The sequence below is a fragment of the Nomascus leucogenys genome, chromosome 22a (genome assembly GCF_006542625.1).
Source record: "Nomascus leucogenys isolate Asia chromosome 22a, Asia_NLE_v1, whole genome shotgun sequence".
Lineage (NCBI taxonomy): Eukaryota > Metazoa > Chordata > Mammalia > Primates > Hylobatidae > Nomascus > Nomascus leucogenys.
Genome location: NC_044402.1, coordinates 71,459,971 through 71,481,724, shown reverse-complemented (window position 1 = coordinate 71,481,724; position 21,754 = coordinate 71,459,971). Strand labels below are relative to the sequence as shown.

General features: G+C 38.6%; 1 protein-coding gene and 1 pseudogene across 3 annotated transcripts in view; one reads left to right on the top strand and one right to left on the bottom strand.

Annotated features, from left to right (window-relative positions):
• The window catches only part of TLK1 (tousled like kinase 1), a 171,138-nt gene that overhangs the window by 9,230 nt on the left and 140,154 nt on the right, over nucleotides 1-21,754 (top strand). The gene's annotated exons all lie outside the window — the stretch shown is intronic.
• Nucleotides 5,289-5,386, bottom strand: LOC115832709 (annotated as a pseudogene).

The following is a 21,754-nucleotide window of genomic DNA, read 5'->3' as shown; positions in this document are numbered from 1 at the left end:
CATGAAATCCTGTTATTATCCTTACTTTAAAGATGAGGAAATTGAGGCATAAAGAAGTTAAGTAGTGTATCCAAGGGCCAGGCACAGTGGCTCATGCCTGTAATCCCAGCATTTAGGGAGGCTGAGGTGGGCAGATGGCTTGAGCTCAGGAGTTCGAGACCAGCTTGGACAACATGGTGAAACCCTGACTCTACAAAAATATACAAAAATTAGCCGGGCGTTGTGGGGCACGCCTGTAGTTGCAGCTAGTTGGGAGGCTGAGGTGGATTGCCTGAGCCCAGGAGGTTGAGGCTGCAGTGCGCCATGATTACGCCACTACACTCCAGCCAGGGCAACAGAGCGAGGCCTTGTCTAAAAAAAAAAAAAAAAAAAAAAAAAAGGTAACGTACCCAGGCACACATAGAGAATATTTAGCAGAGCCAGGATTCAGACTGGGCTGAGTACATGCTCTTAACAGTTACACTATTCTGTCAATGTTATTTCCTTGAATGGATGCACTATAATTGGTTAACTACTCTTCTTTAGGGAGGATGTTGGTCATGACTTTTGGTTACACGTGATAACACAACTTCGTTAAGTTAAAAAATGAGTGTATTGGTTCACATACTGGGTATTGTATGGGGAGGATGATGGAATAGCTTTGGAAACAGCTAGATCCAAGGTTGCAAGTAATGTCATTGGGTTTCTTTGTCTCCTTTCTGGGTTTTTCTAGCCTCTTGCTTCTGGAGCCCGAGACATACACCTTTAGCTTAGCAACCACACTTGAAAGACAGCTTCTCTTTCCTGATGTCCACATGTCAGTTCTGCGTTGTTGGTAATCAATTCTGATTGTCAGTTCCTTAACCAATCATTGGAACCTGGGAGATGAGCTACAGCAAGGGCAGCCACTGTGGTGGCTGTGGTTAGGGTGAGTTGGGGAACCCACAGAAAGCCATGATTGACAGTCCCTTTGAGATGACATGAATTGGATGAGGTGTAGTTTTCCTGAGGAAGGGATGATGATGAGCAAAAAACAATTATAGCGAATCATTTAGGATATGTCTTTTTAACTTTATGACTATCATAGATAATGATACAGTAACTGAGTAAAAGCCCTTTTTTTTTTTAAATACTAGATTTTCAGTGATGGAATTACCAGAGCAGAGTATAAAACAATTTTAGGGCTTTTGATAAATGTTGCCAGATTATCTTTTTGAAGGATACGTGTACTTAGCTCACATACCAACAGCATGCATGAGATGAGCATGTACTTTTGAACCAGGTAGGGTTCAACTCATCTTAGAAATACTGTACTGGGCTTAAATATTAACACATGCCTTGCACTTAATCAAAGGGTTGCAAACTTGACACTGAGCAAATATCTAATGCAGTTTATCAAATGTTTCATTGTATTTTATCTGGCTATTTTTTATTTTCATTAAACAATTTTTATTATACAGTTTTCTTTCCTTCCTTCCTTCCTTCCTTCCTTCCTTCCTTCCTTCCTTCCTTCCTTCTTTCTTTTTCTTTTTCTTTTTTCTGAGACAAGGTCTCACTCTGTCACCCAGGCTGGAGCACAGTGACATGATCACGGCTCACTGCGGCCTCCAACTCCTGGGCTCAAGCACACTTCTTCATCGTAGCCTCCCAAGTAGCTGGGGCTACAGGTGCGTGCCACCATATCCTGCTGATTTTTTAACTTTTTGTAGAGACATGGCCTCCCTATGTTGCCCAGGTTCAAGACCCCCTGGGCTCAACCAGTTCTCCTGCCTCTGCCTCCCAAAGTGTTGGGATTACAGACATGAGCCATTGTGCCCAGTCTATTGTATAGTTTTAAACAACAAAACCAAAAGGCTAATAAATGGCACCCCTTTGCAAGCTCTTCCCCCTCCTTTCTTTTTCCTCCCAGTGTCTCCTACTTCTCTGACCTAGTTGACAGCATTATACTTTTCTGGATGTTGGTAGCATGTATAAAGTACATTATTACATAACAAGTTAATATAATAGTTTCAAGGGTTTTGCCACTTAATTATACTAAGTTACTTAACCTCTCAATGCCTTATCTGTAGATTTTGTTTTTGATAGGGTGGGATAGTAATAGTAACTACAAGTTTTCACAAGGTTGTGAAATTGAATGAGAAATACATGGTACTTTAACAAGTCACTATGGATTTTTTCATTTCTTTTCTTCTTCTCCTGCTGCTGCTTCTCCCTGCCCACCCCTACCCTTTTTTTTAGAGACAGGGTCTTGCTATGTTGTCCAGGCTAGAGAGAAATATAATTTATTTACTCCCAGTAAGGAAAATCTTAGAAATGTAAAAAAAACAGTAATTCTAAGGATGAAAAATGACTATTTGCATAATATTTACCACAGTATTATATATAAGGATGAAAAATGACTATTTGCATAATTTTTACCACAGTACTATATAGTGAGAAGAAATGAGACCAACAACTATGATTAAGTTTTGGTATACATATCAACTAAATCAACTAAATTAACGTGATATATGTATCATGATATATATATCACACACACACACACACACACACATGTATTTTCTTTTTTAAGACAGTCTCACCCTGTTACCCAGGCTGGAGTATAGTGGCACAATCTCGGCTCACTGCATCCTCTGCTTCCAGGGTTCAAACGATTCTCACATCTCAGCCACCTGAGTAGCTGGGACTACTATGCATCACCACGCCTGGCTAATTTTTGTATTTTTGGTAGAGAGAGGGTGTCACCATGTTGGCCAGGCTGGTCTTGAACGCCTGACCTCAGGTGATCTGCCCTTCTGGGCCTCCTAAAGTGCTGGGATTCCAGGTGTGAACCACTGTGCCCAGCCTTGTATACATTCACTAAAAAAATAATTAGGGGCTGGGCACGGTGGCTCACGCTTGTAATCCCAGCACTTTGGGAGGCCCAGGTGGGCGGATCACGAGGTCAGGAGATCGAGACCACAGTGAAACCCCATCTCTACTAAAAAAATACAAAAAATTAGCTGGGCGTGGTGGCGGGCGCCTGTAGTCCCAGCTACTCGGAGAGGCTGAGGCAGGAGAATGGCGTGAACCTGGGCGGTGGAGCTTGCAGTGAGCCGAGATTGCACCACTGCACTCCAGCCTGGGCGACAGAGCGAGATTCTGTCTCAAAAAAAAAAAAAAAAATTAGGAAAACTGTGCAATATGGAAACCTGTACAAATGACAGAACGTTGCCTAAAGTTACTTTTCAATGACTCCATAATATTAGCTTGTTTTTTGTTTCGCCTTTCTCTCAAAAGAAAAAATACACCACCAAGAGCAACAATGACAAACAACATGCCCAAAGTCACACAGATGAGAAGTGATTGAAAAAAGCATGCCAACCCAAGTCCACACTTCTAATCCCTATACCACACTGCCTATGTTCCCACTGGTAAACACGCATTATTAGGCACCTAGTGCACATAAAGCACTCTTTCTCCTTGGTACTAATAAGAACACACAAAATAACACAATATAGGCACCTTTCAAAATTTGCAATATAGTGCTTTAAAGTATGCAACTGCTGCTGGGTGCAGTGGCTCATGCCTGTAATCTCAGCACTTTGGGAGGCCGAGGTGGGCGGATCATGAGGTCAGGAGATCAAGACCATCCAGGCTAACACGGTGAAACCCCATGTCAAGTAAAAATACAAAAAATTAGCCAGGCGTGGTGGCATGTGCCTGAAATCCCAGCTACTCGGCAGGCTGAGGCAGGAGAATCGCTTAAACCTGGGAGGTGGATGTTGCAGTGAGCTGAGATTGCACCACTGCACTCCAGCCCGGGCGACAGAGTGAGACTCCGTCTCAAAAAAAAAGGAATGACTGCATACCAATATAAAGTATAAACACTGCTAATCCAAATCTAGTGCTTGACGCTTAAATGGTATAACCATGTCTCATACATGTGATCAATTCTAAAGCCACAGAAAATTACAGGCACTAAGATGATGAAAGCAGCAATTTAGGATATCATTCAAAATCTACATCTGTGAGCTACAGTTCTTCAACAGGCTGGAGAAACAGATCACCTAAGTCAAGCATGCTGTGGCTCTAAGGAACATTTATTCCGATAGTATTTAGTCCCTATTCTTTGCCACATAAACAGAGAGGAAAACATTTAAATTCTAAAGTATCATTATATCCACACATAATAGTGATAGTTAAAACATAAGCCAGGTGCAGTGGAGCATGCGTGTAGTCCCAGCTACTTGGGAGGCTGAGGCAGGAGGATCATTTGAGCCCAGAAGTTGAAAGGCTGTACTGTGCTATGATCACAACTGTGAATTACTTTTTGTTTTTTACGTTTTAAAGATTTGGCTTACTGGGCAAAGGGGGCCAGTATTTTTTTGTCATTTAATCTCTATTGTCACTGTTGTTTTCTTAGTGGGATAACTGGGATTTTAGTCTATTGTTCTCTGAGATGAATCAGTTGTCAGAGCTGTAGAGTTTTATAGAAACCTTATTGGCATAGTTTGTTCATTCAGCAAGTATTTTTGGACCTGAAGCCTAGTAATGAGGAAACAAAGATAAATACGATGAAGTTAGTCCTTACTTTCTAGGAGCTTGGTCACAGTCTAGTGAAGAAGGATAATTTCTAACATTTAATTTATACTTTTGAAGAACACCTTGTGGGTTAGATAAAACAACCCAAGTTGCCAGTTTTCAGCTTCTGAGATAAGCTATATCAAGGTGTTATATTCGTTGGCCATTTGGTTGCTAGAAATTAACTTAAGCAAAACAGATTTATTAGTAGTAGAAGGTTATAGAGCTGGATATCCCTTAGACCCCAGTTAGGACTTAAGGAGGCCTACTGAAGTAGAAACTGGAAATTTCAGGAATCACAGTAGCATTGTTCTCTTGTGGATCATTGAGCAACTGTTTCCAGTGCTGTGAAATAAAGTTTTCTAAAAAGGAGAAGTGGGAAGGAAGGAAATTGTATTTCTGCCACAGAGGTTATGAATAAAGTACTCCCTAGAGAAGGGAGTTACACAGTTTTCCTCCAGTTTAACTGCTGTTAAATGGTATCTTGTTTCAGTTGGTATGTCTTGATTGGTAGTGAGATTGAACTTAATATTTTTATCAAGAGCCCAAAGTCAATTTTTCTTGACGTTTTTATCTTAGACATGAGAATATATGGTAGTGATGTTAATTCTTGTTACATTTGGTGAAACTATTTCCACCATCATATTTTTTCTTTTATATATTTGAATATTTTCCATTGTATAAAGTTTTATGCTTTTATTGAATTCAATACCAGTTTTTCTTTATATTTTATTTATTTATTTTCTTGTCAGATGGGTCATATGCCTATGTCATAACAAGGTTTGAGAGAGGCACCTCTGGTGTGTGAGCACCCAGTCATCACACTTATGAACTATAAAAGGATCACATTCTTCCAGAGTCTCACTCTGTTGTCCCAGCTGGAGTATAGTGGCGCAATCATAGCTCACTGCAGCCTTGAACACCTGGGCTCAAGTGATCTTCCCACCTCTGCCTCCTAAATAGCTAGGACTACAGGCACACTTCAGCATGCCTGGCTCTTTATGATACTTTAATGGGTATAAGTCTTTAAAAGTTACTGCTTTCTGAAGTTCAAGTACTCTAATTCTAGTGTGATTCAACTGATTTTATTTCTAAATTTTATATGATATTTTATCTTTCATATTGAAGCATAACACATACAGAAAAGGCGCACAAAGTAGTGCTCAGTAAGTTATTATAAACTCTGACCTGTGTAACGACCACTGAGACAAGAAATAGAATATTGCCAGCACTTCAAACACTCTCCTTCTCCATCAGTCACTACCTTCTCCATGCTCCCCAAAGTAACCATTATTCTGATTTAGTTATGCCTGTTTTTGAGTTTTATATGAATGGATCCACGCAGTATGTATTTTGTATCTAGATACTTTTGCCCCACATATTGTTTGTAAGATTCATCCACATTATTTTCTGAAACTGTAATTTTCATTGCACTATATTACTTTGTGTGAATGTACTACATTTTATACTTTGTTGATTGACATTTGGATTGTTTCCACTTGACAAAATATTAATAATGGTATTATGAACACGTGTATACCTGTCTCTTCATACATTATATTTGTTTTTTGGTTTTTTTTGAGACAGAGTCTCACCCTGTTGCCCAGGCTGGAGTGCTGTGGCACAATCTCGGGTCACTGCAACTTTCGCTTCCCGGGTTCAAATGATTCTCCTGCGTCAGCCTCCCGAGTAGCTGGGATTACAGGTGCCCGCCACCATGCCCAGCTAATTTTTGTATTTTTAGTAGAGACAGGGTTTCACCATGTTGACCAGGCTGGCCTCGAACTCCTGACCTCGTGATCCACCCGCCTTGGCCTCCCAAAGTGCTGGGATTACAGGTGTGAACCACTGTGCCTGGCCGTTTGTTGTTTTTTTTTTTTTTTTTTTAAATAGTCGGTGTCTTGCTCTGTCGCAGTGGTGTGATTTCGGCTCACTGCAACCTCTGCCTCCTGGATTCTAACGATTCTCCTGCCTCAGCCTCCCCAGTAGCTAGGACTACATGCGTGCATCTCCACACTTGGTTAATTTTTGTATTTTTGTTAGAGACGGGTTTCACCATGTTGGCCAGGCTGGTCTCGAACTCCTGGCCTCAAGTGATCTGCCCATCTTGGCCACCCAAAGTGCTGGGATTATAGGTGTGAGCCACCGTGCCTGGCTGTAAGATGGTATCTGTGGTTTTAATTTTTTATTTCCCTGATGACTAAGGATGTTTACCACTTTTTCATAAAGTTTATTGGCCTTTTCGTTATCCTTTGTGAAGTGCTTGTTCAACTCTTTTGTTCATTTGTCTTTTGTGTTTGTCTTTTAAAAACCATATTTGAAGGCATTCTTTTTGTATTTTGGATGAGAAGTCTTATTTTTTATTAAAAACTTTTTCCCCCTATTCTGTGGCCTGCTTTTGTCTTCTCTTTATGGTATTTAAGAAGCCTTTTCTTATCTCAAGTTCATGAAAATGTTTTCCTATATTTTCTGTTTTTAATATAGGCATTATAGCTGTAAATTTCCCTCTAAGCACTGATTTAGTTCATTCCATAAGTTGTGATATGTTGCCTTTTTGTTTTTATTCATCTCGAGTATTTTCTAATTTTTCTTTTCATTTCATTTGACCCATTATTTATTTAGGAATATGTTAATTTCTACATATTTGTGAATTTCCCGATTTTTTTTCTGTTACTGAGTTCTAATTTAATTCTATTGTGGTGAGAGAACATACTTTATATCCTTTTTGTCCTTTTCAGTTTGTTGATGCTTGTTTTATGGTGTAGCATAGATCATCTATCCTGGAGAATGTTCCATGTGTGCTTTTTTAGAAAAATGTGTATTGTGTTGTTGGGCAGAATGTTCTCTAGCTGTCTTTTCCATCTAGTTGATTATATTGTTTGTTTTCTGTTTCCTTATTGATCTTCTGCCTAGTTGTTCTATTCGTTACTGAAAGTGGGCCATTTAGTTCTTCCAACTATTGTTCTTGGCTTGTCTGTTTCTCCCTTTAATTTTGTCAGTTTTGCTTCATGTAATTTGGGGCTCTGTCATAAAGTGCAAATGATTGTAATTGTTATATCTTCCTAATAAATTGACCCTTGTTTTAAAATGTTTCTTTTGACCTCTCAAAACATCAGTTTTTAAAAGTTTGTCTGATACTAGTATATTCATGCCAGCTCTTTTGCATGGTATGTTTTTTTCCATCCATTTACTCTTATCCTGTCCCATTTGTATTTTTGAATCTAAAATATGTCTTAAGTAGACAGCATTTAATTGGATCTTATTCTTTTAAAACCCAATCTGGTAATCTCTGCCTCTTGAGTGTATTATTTAATCCATTCACATTTAGTGTTACTGATAGGGTTAAATTTGTCTGCCACTTTCTGTTTTGTTTTCTATAGGTCTCATTTCTCTTTTGTCCTCTTTCCCTCCTCTACTGCTGTCTTTTGCATTACATGAGTATTTCCCAGTGTAACATTTTAATTTCTTTAATCATTTTAAAACTATATTTGAATTTCTAGTGATTACTGTAGGGTTTACATTTATATATCTTAGCTTGTCAGAGTCGACTTCATAGCTACATTAGTTCCTGCAATATATAGAAACTTTAGTCCTGTATAGCTCTACTATTCCATCTCCACCCCTTCCCCCCCCCCCCCTTTTTTTTTGGAGGTAGAGTCCCATTCTTCTGCCCAGTCTGGAGTGCAGTGGTGTGATCTTGGCACAGTGCAACCTCTGCCTCCTGGGTTCAAACAATTCTCATGCCTCAGCCTCACGAGTAGGGATTACAGGCATGTGCCACCACACCCAGCTAATTTTTTGTATTTTAGTAGAGATGGAGTTTCACTGTGTTGACTGGGCTGGTCTTGAATTCCCGACCTCAAGTGATCCTCCCACCTTGGCCTCCCAAATACATCTTTTGATGAAACTGAGATAAGGAAAATACATACATCTTATAGTTTTTGTACTAACCTTACTTGTCCATTTACCATTTGATATCATTTCCTTACTTTCAGTAAAGTTTGTCACTACTGACCCCTTTGTCCATTCGTGCCTTCATTCATTCATTCATTCATTCAGAGACAGAGTCTCGATTTGTTGCCCAGGCTGGAGTAGTGGCATGATCTTGGCTCACTGCAACCTCTGCCTCTGGTTTCAAGCGATTCTGGGTTCAAGCAAATCCTTCCCGAGTAGCTGGGATTACAGGTGTGAGCCACCATGCTCAGCCCTGATTTCTGATTTGACTCCACTCTAGTAAGATTTAAATCCCTAAGACTTAAGTTCTTGGAAATTCGAGACTTGCTTTATAGTTCAACATATGGTCTTTTTGGGTAAACATTCCTTGTGTACAACAACGAAATATTTATAGGCTACAGTTGTTAGATGTGGTATAGTATGTTCTATCAAGTTTGTTTCTGTTTTAAATTGTTACTGCTTTTGCATTTGTTTGCTCCTATTCAAAGGTTTGTTAAAATATCCCCAAATGATTATAACATTTGTCTGTTTCTCTGTTTAATTTGTCAGTTTTTGTTTTATATATTTTGATTATGTTAAAGTGCCGACAAGTCAAGGTTTTTTTAAATCTACCTGGTGAATCAAACTTTTTATTATTGTGACGTGTCCCTCTTTATCTCAGTATTGCATTTTACCTTGTAGTGTTCTTAATCTAGTGTTAAGACAGATACACTAACTTTCATTTGGTGTTTGCATGCTACAGCTTTTTCCATTCTTTCAGCTTTCAAGTTTTAGCCATATCTTGTAAGTTGCATATATTAGTTTAAAGAAACTAGTTTGACCATGTTTGTTCTTTAATTGGAACATTTAGTACATTTACATTTAATATACTTGCTGATATATTTAGGTTTAAATTGATATTCCTAATAAATGATTTCTGTTTATCCTGTTTGAACTTTCTCTTATTCTCCTTTTCTGCTGCTTTTGGGATTATTATTATTTTTTGTTCCAAATACCCCCCACCCCCCAACTTGGCTTAATAGTTAGACCATCTTTTTTTAAATTTGTTTTTAATATTTATCCTAGAGATTACAATATGCTTCCTTTCTGTGTTAAAGTGTGATATAAGTTAGCACTTTTTTCTCTTTCTGGTCAGTGCAGCAATGTTAGAAAACATTAATTGTACATTTCCCTCTCCAGAATTATATACTATTGCCAGATAGTTTAGTTCTCTATTTTAACTCCCCACAAGATATTATCATTAGTGTTTTATTCAGTAATTATACATTTAAATTTGTTTATGTACTCAGTTTTTTCTTCAATCTTTAGTGCATTTCCAGGCTTCTAGCTGGGTTGATTGTCTCTCTCTGAAAATACTTTCTCTTTTTTTTTTTTTCTCTATTTGGGCCTATCTGTTGAGGAATTCTTTTTTTGCTTATCTGATAATACCTTTTTTTCATTTTTATTCTTGAAGGGGTTTTTTTTGGGGGGAAGGAGCTGGATACAGAAATCTTGGTTGGCAGTTTTTTCATTTGTCATGTTGCAGCTGTGCACAGTGCCCTTGAGACCTGATTTCCAGAGTTTCTGTTGAGAAGTCAACTATCAGTCTTATTGTTGCTCCTTTGACTGTAATCTAGCTTGTAGATCTCTGGTCACTTTTTGTTTTTGTCGGATTGGGGGTGTTTATATTTGGTTTTCAGCAGTTTTACTGTGATATGTCTAGGTGCGATCTTTTATTTGTTCAGCTTGGTGTTTGTAGGACTTCTTATATCTGTGACGTAGGACTGCACTGCCCAGTGCCAGCCACTAGCTGCATGTAACTATTGATACCAATTAACATTTAAAAAGTTAAAAATTCAATTCCTCACATTTTAAGTTCTCAGTAGCCAAATGTTTCTATCAGTTACTGTATTGGCAGATGGAGAACATTTCCATCATTCTATCAATAGAATAGAAAGTTCTGTTGCACAGGACTGATGAGCGCGTTCGTCAGTTTTGGAAAATTCTCAGACTATATCACTTCAGATAGTGCTTCTGTCATCTTCTTTCCTCCTGGTACTCCAGTTATACATGTATTAAACATTCTTAAATTTGCCATATGTTTCTTACATCCTTTTTTGTATGTTTTATCTTTTTATTCCTGTGTGCATTTTTAAAGATAATTTTTCTGACCAATCTTCCAGTTCATTAATTCTCTTAGGCTGTGTCTAATATGCCATCAGACTCATACACTGAGTTCTTTAGTTTATTTTACTTTTTGGTTCTAGAATTTCAATTTTATTCTCTTTAGTTTCAGGTTTTCTGCTAAAGTTCTCAGTCTTACTACTCAGCATACTTATTTGAGAGTCTGTGTCTGATAACTTAATTATCTAGATCCCTTTGGGTCTTGTTCCATGTTTCATTTGCATTTTATTTGTGTTATTTTCTTGGATTTCTGGGTTTTTTTTAATTGTGTATGAGACATTTGATGTGAAAAACTATAGAAATAATTTGAGGCCTAGAATAATGGTAGTCTTCCATGACATAAAATTTACATTTAATTTTGACAGAAATATAGGGGCCCTATAAATCTGCTTTTCTTAATTCACTTTTAAGGATTGAGATTATTTGAAGCTGGGCTTTAATTGTATTTCTTTTGCTCTGAGGTTGAGATCCCAACCTAGAGTTTGGGGGAGGCTCAGGGTCTCATTTTTGTCTGGCTAACCCAGTGAGGCTCTCAGATGTTTTGCTTAGCTTCCCAGCCTCACAGTCACTGCTTAAATCAGCAGATGCCTGTAGGGGAGAAGAAACCTGGTATACCAGACTCACTTCTGGGGACTTAGTGAATTCTGGCCCCATTTCTTTACTGCCTGATCTCTAGAAGTAGAGTTGTCTTTTTTTAAGCTTAGTTCAACTTTTCAAGTTTCTTCAGCCAGAAGATTGGTTTGATGACCTGATCACCATTACTGGAAGGAGAAAGTCCTTGTTTGCTTTTATTTTTAATACTTTAATTGGCTTTGAAATTTTGGGTGAATTTGAATCTTTTTCTCCTCTTAACCACGCCCTTCTTCTCTCACTCTCTTTATCTTCCTTTTGTTTAAGTTATCAGTTGGTTATATCAGGGGTCCGCAGCACCAGGGCCGTATACCCGTACTGGTCGCTGGCCTGTGAGGAACGAGCCACACAGCGCGAGGCCAGTGAGCATTCCCGCCTGAGCTCCACCTCTTGTCAGATCATCCGTGGCATTAGATTCTCAGAGGAGCGTGGACCCTATTGTGAACTGCACATGCGAGGGATCTAGGTCGCTCGCTCCTTATGAGAATCTAACTAATGCCTGATGATTTGAAGTGTAACAGTTTCATCTGAAACCATCTCCACTCCACCCCACCCCACCCCACCCTACCCCTGGTCCATGAAAAAATTGTCTTCCATGAAACTGGCCACTGGTGCCAAAAAGGTTGGGGACCACTGGGTTATATACAGAGTTTGAATAGGACCAACTTGTGAAGCAGTTAACCATCTGGAATTGTAGGTTTAATTGAAAGCAGAACTATTTTTGCCTTTGATGCCTTGAAGATAACCGGTTTTGTTGTTGTTGTTGTTGTTTGTTTGTTTTTGAGACAGAGTCTCACTGTGTTGCCCAGGCTGGAGTGCAGTGGTGGGATCTCGGTTCACTGCAACCTCTGCCTCCCAGATTCAAGCGATTCTCCTGCTTCAGCCTCCCGAGTTAGCTGGGACTTGTGTGCCACCACGCCCAGCTAATTTTTGAATTTTTAGTTAAGACAGGGTTTTGCCTTGTTGTCCAGGCTGGTCTCAAACCCCTGACCTCGGGAGATCTGCCCGCCCCTGCCTCCCAAAGTGCTGGGATTACAGGCGTGAGCCACCATGCCCAGCCAGATTACTGTTATTTTAAAAGTTTTTTTGGCAACCGGCTAGTACCAATGTAAGTTAAGTTTGGATTCAAATAAAATCTTCAGAGCATTACAATATATTTTTAAAAGACAGCTTTTCATGAAATAACATTATATATAATGTGTGTGTGTGTGTGTGTGTGTGTGTATATATATATATATATCCTATTTCTTTAATGCTGGGTATTTTCTCAGCTCTGTACTCAATTCTTTGTCCTGTAAGTAAAAATGTGATAGACGTCTTTAGTCACTTTGCTTCTTTTAAATTATAACCCTTTGAGCAGTAGTTTAATATAAAAAATGTTTTAGCTTTCGAAACAGACTTTTAGAGTTGCTCATACAGTATAACACCCTTTATGCCTTTGGAAAATTTCATCTTATGTATTGTAGTTACTGTTTCAATTTATTGATTGAGTTATTTAGTCAAAAAATATGAATGTCTTTATAGATGTTACTGTATTGTACGAGTTGTAACTTTAGAGTGCCACTAGCAACATACATATGAATCAGTTTAATGGAAACATTACTGCTCTCATAGTATTTTTAGGAAGTGTTTGGCTTGTTAAGTAGGGGTGGTATTACATGTTATTTTACTTACTACATATATTTGATTACCAAGAGATTAAGCAGTTTTCCACGTGTTTATTACTGTTTCTATTTGTGACTTGTTTTAAAAATTAAAACAATCTTAAATCTCATATTGGACTTGTTACTCCTGCTCATTACTGCCAATGCTTACTATAGTATTTACAAACTACAAGGAGTGTGATAGTTTTTATGTTAAGATTACTGAAATTTCTTTGAACTAATTTTCTTCTCTAGCTTGAGAAAAAAATGATTGGGATTTTTAAGAGGGATTACGTTATTTCATACTGTCCTCCAAATGCTGCCATCTGAAATTTGAAGGTTTGCAATATTTTTTAGATAAGTATACCTTGGTATGGTAGCCTCTTTGCTAGGATCAACTTATAGTAGTTATCTACTCTCTGTTTGCTATTATAAAGCCAAAATAAATATATTAAATATGTCGTTTTAAGTATATTAGTATTTAGCAAATTCTGTTCTTCCTTAAATTTTATATTAATAAGTTAACTGGCTAAAACAAACGTACATGGCCAGTTAGAACACTGTCTAAAACTTCTTGATTTAAGCAAGCATTTTAGTTATCTTTGAAAGCTCACATGATAGATTACAACCCCTATCTCTATCCCCTTGAGTTTGCTTTTAAGAAAGTGATAAAAGTGATGCAAACTTTTTATCATTAGTTCTCAATAATTTTATTGTATAATTTAACTTTTATAGGATGCCTTTTCTAAATTGTATGAAGTAAAAATAACTTTCAGTCCAGTTATTTGAGAAGACAAAGCTGTATAACTGAATAGTTGTATAAATCCTATGTTTATTAAGAGTGCTCAAAGAGCTTAATAACTAATGAAAGTTTATCTTTTTTTTTTTTTTTTTTTTGAGACAGAGTCTCACTCTCACCCAGGCTGTAGTGCAGTGGCGCGATCTTGGCTCACTGCAACCTTCACCTCCTGGGTTCAAGCATTTCTCCTGCCTCAGCCTCCCAAGTAGCTGGGACTACAAGCACACGCTGCCACACCTGGCTAATTTTTTGTATTTTAGTAGAGACGGCATTTCACCATGTTGCCTAGGTTGGTCGCGAACTCCTGAGCTCTGGCAATCCGCCCACGTTAGCCTCCCAAAGTGTTAGGATTACAGACGTGAGCCACTGCGCCTGGCTGAAAGTTTATCTTAAAACCGAGGCTTACTCCAGATACTAAAGGTATTAAACAAGGCATGTGTGCATGTGCCTGGGTGTATATGTAGATGGCTTGGGGGTAGAAATAAAATAAAAAGGCACAGAAAAGTCTATGGCTTTTTATTTTAAAAAAATCATTGAATCAACATTTTAATTTGTTGGTATTCTTTTTTGAATTTACTTCATTTTATTTCTGCTCTGCATCTAATTCCTTATTTTGGGATAAGATATAGAGCGTGAGTCAGCAAACTTTTTTTTTTTTGAGACAGGGTCTCACTCTGTCACCCAGCCTGGAGTACAGTGGCATGATCTCAGCTCATTGCAGCCTTGACCTCCAAGCCTCAAGCAATCCTCTCACCTTGCCTGGCTAATTTTTATATTTTTTGTAGAGATGGGTTTCACCATGTTACTCAGACTGTTTTTGAATTCCTGAGCTCAAGCAATCCACCAGTCTTGGCTTCCCAAAGTGCTGGGATTACAAGTGTGAGCCACCACACCTGGCCTAAACTGTTTTAAAAGAGTTGTCACAACTATGACAGCTGCTTGTGTTTGTGTGGTAAAGTGCAGCCATAGACAATATGCTAACAAGTGGGATGACTGTGTTCATTAAAACCTTCCTGTGGACACTGATATTTGAATTTCATATTGATTTTACGAATCACAAAGTAGTCTTTTGATTTTTTACCTTATAATATTTAACAGGGTAGTCACTGCTGCCCATCCTTGTATAGAGTAACTTTCCTTGAGGAAGTTCAACCCTTCTAGTTACCCAACTATCGAGGTAGTTTTTGAAAGTTTTAAGTTAAAGAGCAGATGTTTCTCTGACTTTTCATAGATCAAGAAAAGTCAGGGACCAAAATTGTTAGCTGTGTACATACGCAAACATTTTAGCCATTTTTTTTCAAAATTGTAATTGTGGTTAAAAAACACACAACATAAAATGTACCATCTTAGCCTTTTCTTTTCCTTTCGTGTCCTGTCCTGTCCTGTCCTTTTTTGAGACAGGGTCTCCCTCTGTCACCCAGGCTGGAGTGCAGTGGTGCAACCTCCGCCTCCCAGGTTCACTTGGCTCAGCCTCTGGAGAAGTTTGAATTACAGGCATGTGCCACCATTCCTGGCTACATCTTAGCCATTTCTAAGTCAGTAGTGTTAAGTGTATTCCTGTTGTTGTGCAACTAATCTCCAGAATGTTTTCATTTTGTCAAACTGTAACTTTACACCCATTAAACAACAACTTTCTAATTCCCCTCTGCCCCTAGGCCCTGCAACCACTATTCTACTTTCTGTCTCTGTAAGTTTCACTACTCTAGATACCTCACAGAACTGGAATCATACAGTATTTGCCATTTTGTGTCTGACTTCCTTCAACATAATGTCTTCAAGGTTCATCCATACTGTGTCATGTTTCAGTGTTTCCCTCCTTTTTAAGGCTGAATAATATTCCACAGTATGTGTGTACCACATTTTGTTTATCCATTCATCTTTTGATTGGACACGGGTTGCTTCCACTTCTTGGGTATTGTGAGTAGTGCTGCTATGAACATGGGTGTGCAGCTATGTCTTTGAGATCCTGCTTTCTATTTTCTATCTAGCTGTACCATTTTACATTCCTACCCACAGTACACAAGGGTTCCCATTTTTCCATAATCCTTGACAACACTGTTTTTCAGTGTTTTTAATGGTAGCCATTCTAATAGGTGTGAGGTGATATCTCATTGTATTTTTTTATTTACATTTTCCTAATAATTAGTGATGTTGAGCATCTTTTTCTTTTTTTCTTGTCACCCACACTGGAGTGCAGTGGCGCGACCTCGGCTCACTGCAGCCTCTGCCTCCCGGGTTCAAGCGATTCTCCTGCCTCAGCCTCTGGAGTAGCTGGGATTACAGGTGCCCACCACCACGCCGGCTAGTTTTTTACATTTTTAATAGAGATGGGGTTTCACCATGTTGGCCAGGCTGGTCTCGAACTCCTGACCTCAGGTGATCCACCCTCCTCGGCCTCCCAAAGTGCTGGGATTACAAGCATGAACCACCGTGCCTGGCCATCTTTTTCTTTTTTAAGAGATGGGACCTTGTTACATTGCCCAGGCTGGCCCCAAACTCCTGAGCTCAAATGATCCTCCCACCTCAGCCTTCAGACACTATGCCTAGCTCAATTAATATTTTTAATTGGCAAATCATAATTGTATACATTTATGGGGTACAGTGTCATTTTTGATATATATATACACACACACACACACACACATAATGTGGAATGATTAAACCAAGCTAATTAACATATGGTCACCTCCTTTAATTTTTCCAGCAAGACATTTGAAATTTATTCTTTTAGCTATTTTGAAATACATGTCATATATCATTATTAACTATAGTCACCCTGCTGTGTGATGGATCTCGAAAACTTATTTTTTCTGTCTAACTCAAACTTTGTATCCTTTGACCAACATTTCCTCATTTCTCCCAGCCCCTGGTAACCACTATTCTTTCTGCTTTTGTGAGTTCAAATTTTTTAGATTCCACGTATAAGTGAGATTATGTGATACTTGTCTTTCTGTGCCTGGCTTATTTTACGTTGTCCTCTAAGTTCATCCATGTTGTTTCAAATGACAGGATTTCCTTCTTTTTTAAGGCTGAATAGGCCCAGCTCAGTGGCACATGCCTGTAATCCTAGCACTTTGGGAGGCTCAGGTGAAAGGATTGCTTGAGCTCCACCTCAAGCACCCCTTGAGGTGTGAGCCGTGATGGCACTACTGCTTGCCAGCCTGGGCGATAGAGCATGAACCTGTCTCAAAAAAAAAAGCCAAATAGTATTACATTGTATATATACCACCTTTTTTTTTTTCCTATTCATCTGTTGATGGACATTTAGGTTGATTCTGTATCTTGGCTATTGTGACTAGTGCTGCAGTGAACATGGAAGTGCAGATATCTCCTTGACATTATGATTTCAGTTTCTTTGGATATATAGAAATGGGATTGCTGGATGTGAGCGTCTTTTCATTTGTTGGCCATTTATATATCATCTCTGGAGAAATGTCTGTTCAGATTCTTTGCCCAATCATTAGTCAAGTTGTTAGCCAACTATATATATATATATATATATATTTTTTTTTTTTTTTTTGAGACGGAGTCTTGTTCTGTCCCCCAGGCTGGAGTGCAGTGGCGCGATCTCGGCTCACTGCAAGCTCCGCCTCCTGGGGTTCACGCCATTCTCCTGCCTCAGCCTCCCGAGTAGCTGGGACTACAGGCGCCCGCCAACACGCCCGGCTAATTTTTTTTTGTATTTTTAGTAGAGACGGGGTTTCACCCTGTTAGCCAGGATGGTCTCGATCTCCTGACCTCTTGATCCGCCCGCCTCGGCCTCCCAAAGTGCTGGGATTACAGGCTTGAGCCACCGCGTCCGGCCTAGCCAACTATATTTTAATAATACTTTCTTTTCTCTCTTGCAGTGTGTCACAAGTACAATTAAATAAGAAATTAACATAATTTAATCATTACTCACAAAGGTAATATATTGCAAGAATGAGGGGAACAGTAAGGGGAATTTCTGATTTGCTAAATGCCAGTCTAATAGAGAAGCTGACCATTCCATAATTGTTTTTAAAGTACATTAACAGCAATCTGAGAGGATGAAATATATATATATAATGTGACTAAAAAAGATATGGGATTGATTTTTATGTGTCATATAGAATTAATCACACCTTGCCTGTATATTATAATCAAATTGTCTGTTAAGCGGATAAATTTAGAGAACCGTTATACTGCATGGCATTTAGGTTTACATGGTGAGGAAGAAAAAAAACTTGAAATGATTTTGGCTGGGCACATAACAATGAATTTTATGGATAAAAAAAATCAGCCAGGTATGGTGGCGCATCTCTGTAGTCCCCAGCTACTTGAGAGAAGGTGGGAGGATTGCTTGAGCCGGAGATTGAGGCTGCAGTAAGCTGCGATCATGCCACTGCACTCCAGCCTGGGCGACAGCCTGACACCATCACAATGTATATGAAACATAAATAAATTTTATGCTTAGACTTGGGTCCCATCCCCTAGATACCTCATTATGTACACGCAAATATTAAAAAAAAAATCGGAAGTCTGAAACATGTTGCTCCTGGGCATTTTGGATAAGGGATACTCAACCTGTATTCATCATTGTTCATAGTTAGACACTATGAACTATTAGTGTCTAAAGCCAGAAAGAAACCATTCCCTTTTCTTTTTTAAAAAAAGCTTATTTTATATTATTTTAGACAGGGTCTCACTCTGTCTCCCAGGCTGAAGTGCCGTGGTACAGTCTCAGCTCACTGCAACCTCTGCCTCCTGGATTCATTCAGGTGGTTCTTGTGCCTCAGCCTTCCGAATAGCTGGGATTACAGGCACCTGCCACCACGCCCGGCTAATTTTTTTGTATTTTTAGTGGAGACAGGGTTTCCCCATGTTGGCCAGGCTGGTCTGGAACTCCTGACTTCAAGTGATCCGCCCGCCTCAGCCTCCCAAAGTGCTGGGATTACAGACATGAGCCTGCGCCTGAATTCAGTCTGTCACCAAATCTTGTTGTTTTTTGTCTCTTAGATATTTTTCTGATCCGTCACTGGTCTAGTTTAGGCTCCTATTTTCTCTTAACCTGGATGGCTGTCTAACATGTCTCCATGTTTCCCCTCTGGAATCTACTGTTAGGCAAAAAGGCAGAAACTACAGTACTTGACAAGTAACAATGTTTAATTTTCAACTTGACTAAAGTAGCTCAGCTTGTGTCCCTTTTATTTTTATTATTATATAGTTTTACCTATTGAGCTCCAAGAAATCATAGTTCCTTGGTTTTTAAATAAGATCTGTAAGAGGAGTTTAATCCATATTTAGTGTTGTGTTAATCTTCAAGCCAGTAAGTTAGACATTTATTCTCATTTTACAAATAAAGAAATCGTTGCTGAGTTAACTGTGTGGTGGAGTTGAGATTTAGAGTTAGTGTTTTGTTTTGTTTTTTTGAGACAGTATCTCACTTTGTTCCCTAGGCTGGAATGCAGTGGCGTGTTCATAGCTCACTGCAGCCTTGATCTCTGGGGTCAAGGGATTCTCCCACCGCAATCTCTTGAGTAGTTAGGATCACCACACACAGCTAATTTTTTGATGTTTTGTTGAGATGAGGTCTTACTATGTGGCCCAAGCTGATCTTGAACTCGGAAGCCGTAGCACCTGGCTAACAGCCATCAGTATTAAACAAAAGTTTAAGTGTCCCTTTTAGGCTTTTAATTATCTTAGAAAACAGCTATTTGTAAAGAAATTTTAAAAACTTTTACTAAAATACCACTACGCTGTATTATTAGAGTACTAACTAATATGCAGTGAACTTATACAAATACGTAAATTTATAATTTATCTGAAACTTGTGTTGGGGGGGGTAAGTGTAACTTTATGAGTTTCTGGATATATGACTACTGTTGATATGGTTTAGCTGTGTCCCCATCCAAATGTCATCTTGAATTGTAGTTCCCATAATCTCCATGTGTCGTGGAAGGGACTCGGTGGGAAGTGACTGGATCATGGGGGCACTTGACCGCATGCTGGGTCTCCTCCCGATAGTGAGTTCTCACAAGATGTAATGGTTTTATAAGTGTCTGGCATTTCTCCTGCTTGCACTCATTCTCTCTCCTGCTGCCCTGTGAAGAGATGCCTTTGGCCATGATTGTAAGTTTCCTGAGGCTTCCTCAGCCATGAAGAACTGTGAATCAATTAAACCTCTTTTCTTTATAATTACCCAGTCTCAGGTATTTCTTCATAGCAGTGTGAGAACAGACTAATACAATGGTAAAGAAAAACAAACCCAAACTGAGAATTGGATGGTTGGAGATTTTATGTAAGATCTTTCATTTAGCAATACGTCAGCTAATGATAAATATATCATGTGATGAACTTCCAGGATTTTGTACACATTTTCATAATTGTAAATGTAAAAGCATCTTTGAATGCCAGGGGCTACCACTGTATAAAATGTAATCTCAATTGTTGGAAAAAAAAAAAAAAGTGTGTGGGAAAAAAGACTGGAAGAAAATAAGCCAATGTTGACATTGGTTATCTTTGGGTGGTAGGACTATGAGTGGGATTTTTTTGGCTCTAATTTTTTGCATTTTTCCATTTTTCTTTACCATGCGTTCATGACTAAGGGTAAAAAGGGAAAGAAGTGAAATTGCTTCTTTCCTGACAGTTTTTTAGGAAAATATCCTTTTGTTCATAAGGCAAATAAATTGTCTTGGGGAAGAAATATGAAGTCAGAAATATTATAATTGAAAGAAGTCTTGGTATAAGTCAGTATTTTTAAGTGACTGTTTGCTGGAAAACTATGGTGTTAATCTGAGGCCAACCAGGCATTTGACTATAGGACTTTGCATCTGCCACTCTGTTTTGGCAGCTTTTAGAGTAATACAAAAAAGGTACGAGAATGATGTGACCCACAATTTATTTGAATCACTAAATACTGTCCCACAATGGCAGTTACAGTAATTTGTGAGGACACTAGGGGATCTGATTACATCATAGGCCATTTTGGTCATTGAGTATTAGGTTGAACCATATGAACCTATTTTATAGATTAAAAATGGTTGAGTGTCTGTAACTTCCTGTGATTTAACCTGTTAAAAATAGTTTTTCATCCTTCATTCAAATTTGATTTACTTAGCTTGTATTATATATGTATCTCTGTTTCTATCTATATATCTCTGTATCTCTCTCTATATATATAGATATATAGATCTCTGTGTCTATATATATAGATACAAAGATATATAGTTATCTATCTAAGTTTACAGGTTGATATGTCCATTAAGGTTGCAGATAAAAGAAATTAGAATCTTAAAATTTTGATTTTGAGGTGATTTGGTCATTGGAAATACGTCTTTCTAGAGGACCATTATGACCTTAATGTGGATTATGTGCTAATTTATGTATCTGGATCCCAAAGCTGGCATTCCCTGGAGTCTTGATAAGCACATTAGAGTTGGGAGTGATGGTTAAAGATTGTTTTAGTTTTCATCAAGCAGGATAACTCAACATGTCTACGTGGACTTGTAGAGCAGGTAGGAGCCCTATCCTACATAGGCTAGCCTGTTTTATTGGAAATCTGGTGGATAAAATTTATTTATTTTTGTTCCTTATTTGAAGGTTTAGGCTAGGTGAGCAGAAAGTAAGTGAGTAGATTGGAATGCTAATATGTTCCTTCTGTTGCTTTCTCTTCTCACGTGATTTACTTTGCATGCATTTTTGGGCAAGTTGCTTATTTTTCTGGGACTTAGTAAAAATCATTTAGGCTGTATGGTCCAGGAACCTGCCAAAACCTTACATGTATTATCTCATTTAACTCACCTTATGGATTAACACTGTGTCCTGCCTGTGAACAACCCTGTGATGGACATAGTCATTACCAAGATTTTTTTTTCCCCCGAGACAGAGTCTTGCTCTGTTGCCCAGACTAGAGTGCAGTGGTGCGATCTCGGCTCACTGCAACCTCTGCCTCCTGGGTTCAAGCAATTCTCCTGCCTCAGCCTCCTGAGTAGCTGAGACTACAGGCATGTGCCCACCATTTCCAGCTAATTTTTGTGTTTCTAGTAGAGATGGGGTTTCACCA